Source organism: Mustela nivalis, assembly GCF_964662115.1.
Source record: "Mustela nivalis genome assembly, chromosome: 15".
In the NCBI taxonomy this organism is placed as follows: Eukaryota; Metazoa; Chordata; class Mammalia; order Carnivora; family Mustelidae; genus Mustela; species Mustela nivalis.
Window position 1 is genome coordinate 15,105,394 of NC_139034.1, and position 6,512 is coordinate 15,111,905.

The window sequence follows — 6,512 nt, forward strand, 5'->3', positions numbered from 1 at the left end:
AACAAATTGCTGTAGTGATGATTCTTGTGAGTCTAAGTATAAAATTAAAGTCTTTCATTATAAACCGTCGGTACCTCCATTGTCAGGGGTGCGCTGTGGCTCTCAGAACAGCTGTCTTGTGATCCCCTATGCTTTAGTGGGTTGGTATGCCTTTGAGCTAGCTCCCGATTCACCCTTTATTTATAGCACCATGGGTGTGTTTATTTTCATTCCTGTAAAAACTTTTTGCTGACTGCGAGATAAGACAAAGCATTCAAAGCAAAGGGACCTACTGTTTTTGAAATAGATCATTTTTTTATAGGATGATTCCCCATGGATTCTTTAAGCTAAGTGAGTGATCTCCTTGAAGCCTGTTTTTAGCTCAGCTACACTGACTGGGTGAGGGTCTGGAATTCGCTTTAACTACCACAGACCTGGGAAAACATGATTCTCATAGAGGGTGACATTTTCAGGTTTTGGTCAGTTTGGTCATAGAAGGAATCTACTGTCCCATAATCAGAGAAATTTAGAGCAAAACCCAGAAGGGTTAACCTACTGGGTTTCCAGCTCGGATTTCTTCACACCAGGGATCTGAAAAGATGGTGATGAGGAAGAAAGGACGGAGGGATCCTTGAGATACTTTCGACACTTTAAAATGGTTAATAGAAATTGTATACATCTGACTGATAAGGCTGCTCAGGGGACTCAAATGTCAGATTTCTTGGGTCTGGGCTGGAATGTGATGGTGTTGATTATCTCATGAGAAAATCTATTAATAAAAACTTTATGAGTGCATTTTAGGAGACAAAAAGCTTTCAGAAAAATAGGGTACATTGGGGAAAGGCAATAAAAAAATTATTCAAAACCACTGACTGTTCACTGCTTTAGTACAAACAATTCACACTTCCCATGAAATGACATGGTGTTAGCATCATGGCTGCAGCTGTGAATGAGAGAGAAATCACGGCCCTTGCGATGCTGAAACTCTAGTATGGGGAGGTCCTAGTAGACAGGTAAGCGAAAGAGCAAATAAATCATTGCTAAGGGCTGAATCGCATTCCTCTCAAAATTCTATGTTGAAGTCCCACCAGTACCTCAGAATGTGACTGGTTTGGTGATGGGCCTTGAAGAGGTGATTATGTTAAAATGAAGCCGTTGGCATGGGGCCCTATTGCAATCTGACTGGGGGGACCTTTTGAGACGAGGAGATTAGGGCTCACAGGAAGACAGAAGGGATGCATGCACGGTGTGGTGACCCCATGAGGAAGGCAGCCGTGGTTTTCCTGCAAGCTGCCACATAAGTCTGTGATATATATACGAGTCAAATCATTATGCCGTATCCTTAACCTTACAAAGCACTGTATGCCAATGACATCTCAATAAACACGGAAAAAGCTTTCTGTTGCGGAAACCACCCTGTCTGTGGCAGTTTATTATGGCAACCCTTGAAAATGAATGTGGTAACTAAGTAAGTATGGCCACCTCAGAATGCCTTAAATGCTATGAATAAAATGACATTGGGAGACAGGACGAAGTGATGGGAGGAGGTTAACTTAGACTGGGTGACTGAAGCTTCTCTTTGAGGAGGGACTTCTGTGATGGCGAGAAGAAAAGCCACGCAAAGAACCCAGAGAAAACTGAAGTCCAGAACCTGGATGTGGGTACAGTTACCAAGGAGATGTCTTAGGGGGCCACCCGCTCCTCGCCTACCTCACTGTGCACTCTCACCAACTTGGACACGGTTGCAAAGTACTGTGGTCACATAGCAAAATGTTATGATTTTACACAGTAGTTCCAAATGCTAATTGTATTTGAAAACATAGCTTAAAAATATATATATCTGTGATAGCGGTGCCTGGCTGGCACAGTTGGTAGAGAGTGGGACTCTTGATCCTGGGTAGGAATTTGAGCACCGGGTTGGGTATAGAAATTACTTAAAATAAAATCTTAAAAAAATATATCTGTGAAAAAAACAAATTAAAGAAATAGTGAGAGAGCAAGTAGAGATTAGAGTTTTCCAAGCAAAGGCATCAGGAAGTGGCAAGACAGGCTTGGTGAGTTCAAGAAATGGGGAGACAGGGGGAGCCTGACAGAGGGTGGGAGAGACTGTGGAGGGGGACAGCACAAGGAGTTCATGAAGGTTTTCAGAGACCCGGCAAAGAGTGTGGCTTGAGATTAATGCACAGGGAAACCACAGAGGATTTCAGCAGAATAGTGTCAATGCTTGGCTTAGGTTTTATTTAAATCGCTCTGACTACTATATAGAGAAAGGATTATAGAGGGGTATGAGAGGAAGCAGGGACATCCATCTGGAGGATTTTTTTTTTTTTTAAGATTTTATTTATTTATTTGACAGAGAGAAATCACAAGTAGATGGAGAGACAGGCAGAGAGAGAGAGAGGGAAGCAGGCTCTCTGCCGAGCAGAGAGCCCGATGCGGGACCCGATCCCAGGACCCTGAGATCATGACCCGAGCCGAAGGCAACGGCTTAAACCACTGAGCCACCCAGGCGCCCCCCCCTTTTTTTAATCATTATCTGGGTAAGAAAAGCTAATGACTTGAACTATCTAGGTGGGAGGGAGCCGAGGAGAACAGGTGGCTAGATTCTGGATGTGTTAAGGTAGTGTCTATAGGACCCACCAAACTGTTCCCCTTTAGTGGCCACAGCAGGTGGTCATAGACGGAAAAGGAATATTTTAAGAGCACTGATAGTATTACAGAGACAAACTCATATGTCAAAATATGAATGTTCCCAGGAAACTAGAGCAGTGGCTATAAGGAATGCCAATTTAATTAGCGTGGCTGCTTATGGCAGGAATATCCAGGAGCACAGTACAATAACAAAGGTGTCTGGGTCCTTGCTTTTATCTCCTGAGGAGCTTGAAGGTCTTCCTTCTCCCTCTGTCTTGAAGTCTCCCGGCCTGCCTCTACTTTTCTCCTGGGGAGGTCACCCTCATGCTAACCACACACGCAGGCCAGTCTTTGTGAGCATGGCGATGAAAACAACTTTCTTCCAGATGGTAATTGACAAGAGTGCGATCTATCCCGGGGTGGGTGGTTCTAGATAATAAAATAGAGCCTAGTTCGGTTCAGGTGACTCAGAAACTGTGATGTGGAGAGCTCTCTCCAGCCTCGTAAGTCCACTCGGTCTTCATCCACCGTCATCCTGATGTCTGCCTGACTCCATCGAAGTCTTGATCTTTGTCCATCTTTGTCCATCCAGTGAAGATCTCTTTAGGCCGAGATGTTCTTCCTGAATGCCAAACCAGGGTTTCTGCCGGGCCCTTGATTCCAGTTCCAGTTTTGGCTGGGCTCCCACTTCAACTTCTCTGACCCAAAGAAGAAGGTCTCTCTTCTGATTCTCAGCTTCCATTGAAATAAACACCAAGTCTCTCTTTTGGAACCGTCCTCTGTTCTCTGTCTGTGTTCCCTTTAAAGCTGTTGCTCCCTAGACTCTTAGCCATCTGGTTTTTCCTAGAGGAATAAAAAGAGTATCTTTTGTTTACCCATTAAAAGGTAATCCTTAATAATCATGACAGCCATGTAACAGATACATAAACGGTACCGAGTAATACACCTAGAGGGACCCTGCCTAAGTTAGCTTTCCGAGCCACCCTGTCTGGGAAACTGGGTCTTACCTATAATGGTCCTTTGGAATCTCTGTTTGTATCTGTAACTAAAGGCCTTCTTTAAATCCAACCTTTGCAAACATGACAAAAGGATTAACTAAGAATGACTGCGTCCAGAAAAAGCATGCACAGACAGGAATTTATCCTTTACAACTTTAAGAATCCCACAAATGTGATATATCCTTATTAGAAACATTCGAAAAAACGTAAAGCCAGGAAAACAAATTTCCCCACCATCCTAACCTCTACCCTTGCTCCCTCTCCATCTGTTTTTTTTCCCCATTTCTTTTAAATGTTTGGGCTTGTACTCATGGAATTTGGATTCTTGCCTCTGTTTTCACTCCCATGAACACTTTGTCAGTATCATAACTCTTTGTAAACACTATAGTGAAAGATTGCATATTGTTCTATCATAAGGCCATGCCACCACGTATGTACATTTTATAGTTATATTTCCCTTTAAAATTTTTATCTGAGCTGGAACAGTTACCTGCATACGAACCTTGGTATCCTATCCTCTCTCTTGCCAAATCCAGCATCTTGGGGAGATCCTAAGGAACAATGGCCTAAGGTCCAGACATAATCAGGAAGAAAAACAAAAGGTCCAGAAATTGCATAATTAACTCTTAAATAATCAACTTCGACGGTATTTCAAACATTCATTAATTTTCTTACTTTTTGATATTTCAAGCTCAATCTAACACTTTTAGGTGTCAGGCCTTAAAGCTCTTAGCAATTGGCAGATTTATATTTTGACTATGTCCACAGTAAAATAAAGACATTCATGTTGTGGATAATCGACACCTCTACCTCTAAAAATCCTTCATAACACCTATCTTTTCAATGTGTATTCACATCTATTTCATTTTTTTTTCTTCTTTCTCCTTCTGTCTTTTTTTTAGGGATTTCACAATAACCTTGCAGTAGTTGGAGTTGCCCTGGAAATATTACATAACCAGGGTCTCAGAGCTCTGACAAAAGTTATGTTAATAGCATGCTTACATGACAGGAACAACATTCCTCTTGTGTTTTGATGGAGCAAGAGTTTTGAGGAGCCAACAGGAAAAAAAAAAAAATGCCATTGTTTGCCTGGCTGATTTTAAAGTCTCATTTCATGGAATGAAATTCATTTAAATTTCATTATAAGGCAGTTTTTAGTTATTACATTCTAGTGATGGAGGAGTTTGTAATATATTCATAGAAATAATTAAATGCTCATAATAGTGCTCTTGTTCACGATTTCTGAAAACAGCATTCTTTTCAACTGTAAAAGCTCAGAACCCTCCTATTATCTTTGATTGATCCCCTGAAATGCCCTCTCACTCAATTTCTAGCAGTAAAGCACACTGAGGATTTTGAGAACCCAAAAGGAAAGTTCAAAGAGGTTGATTGAGCTGAACAGTCAGAATTAGAGGTTTCCTTTTGAAAATACATCACCTTGAAGAACATTCAGCTAAAAATCTTGAGAAACATTTAGATAGCTAGAGAAAGGAGCAGCATTTAGGTGGAAAATATATATATTTTTTCTTTTTGCTAATTCCTTCATTGCTTGGCACAGAGCTCCAGAAAGGAATCCTTAAAGCATATAGGGTCTAGGCCACCAACATATCAGCATTTATCCCAGAGTAGATGACTTTAAATGTATCCTGTCTTGGTGGCAGGAAAGAAAATTCTTTTTCTGCAAAACCTGCCCCCACTCCCACCATCAGATTTCCTCTGATTTGTAGAAACTGTATCAGCATTTTGTGAAGGTGAAAGAGCTCTGAAACAAAGGGCTACGTTTGCTTTGAAGGTCTGGCAGGGACAAAGCAAGATTCTTTTTCTCCCTGGAGGATTGCCGGGCGGTAACAGAAGACAAAGCCTGTGAGTGAGGGGCACAAAGGAGAAATGTAAAGCACACAGGCCAGGCTTTCTCTATGGGCAGAAGGTCTGGCTCTTTGGTTTTCTATTCTCCAGGTTAGGAAGACATGCTTTTGCAACTCATTTTGTCCTTTTCCATCTCCTTGGTTTTGTTTCACAGCATCAACTTAGATATTTCCTTGCTCTGCCGATGCCTCTTTTTGTGCTGGATTTGTCCACTCTTGTTGCTACCACTCCATGAACAGAATCAGAGGTTTATTTCCACTCTTTCCGCTCTTTCAGCTGTGCGGAATATTGGGCTTTGTGTTCATCTGTTTGTTTTTGTAGGATGTAATTTTTCCAAACAGCCTGGTAAAATTAAAAGAAAATCGTGGGGCACCTGGGTTAAGCGTCTGCTTTTGGCTCAGGTCATGATCTCAGGGTCCTGGGATTGAGCCTGCTTCCCCCGCCCCCCTCGGCCTGCCTCTCTGCCTACTTGTGATCTCTCTCTCTCTCTCTGTGTCAAATAAATATATAAAATCTTTAAAAAAAGAAAAAGAAAATCAAAGGTACCCTAACTTTGGCTGTGCTAAGACCTTGACGTTACGGTTCTGTGGCATAGTCCCCCCTCGTCCCACCAGCCCACCTGTATACCTTATGTTCCCTTCCACTAACACCAAATTACTACTCTTTGCACAGGAATTATCAACCGTGCCAAAACCACAGCATGACTGGAGCTATGTGATCTTGATTCTTTTATCCTTTAAATTACAATCAAGCCAAAAGACCAGCTCTCAGAGTAGCAAGTAAAGAAGGGGTCTACCTGTTTTAAGTAAATCTGATGGATTAAATTCCAGATTGGCAAAACCCATGCACTAGGAAGTGATTATTGGCTTTGTGAAAGAGTCTTTCACTTTGCAAAGACGCAACCAGGGGATTTGTTTGAAAGCTTTATTGCCTTTAAAGTAGTTTGGTTTCCCTACGTTTCAGTTATACCAAGAGTCCTTCTGTCTGGTAAAGCCAACAATGTTCTGCAAATGGCCAAAGATGCTAATCACTCACTAA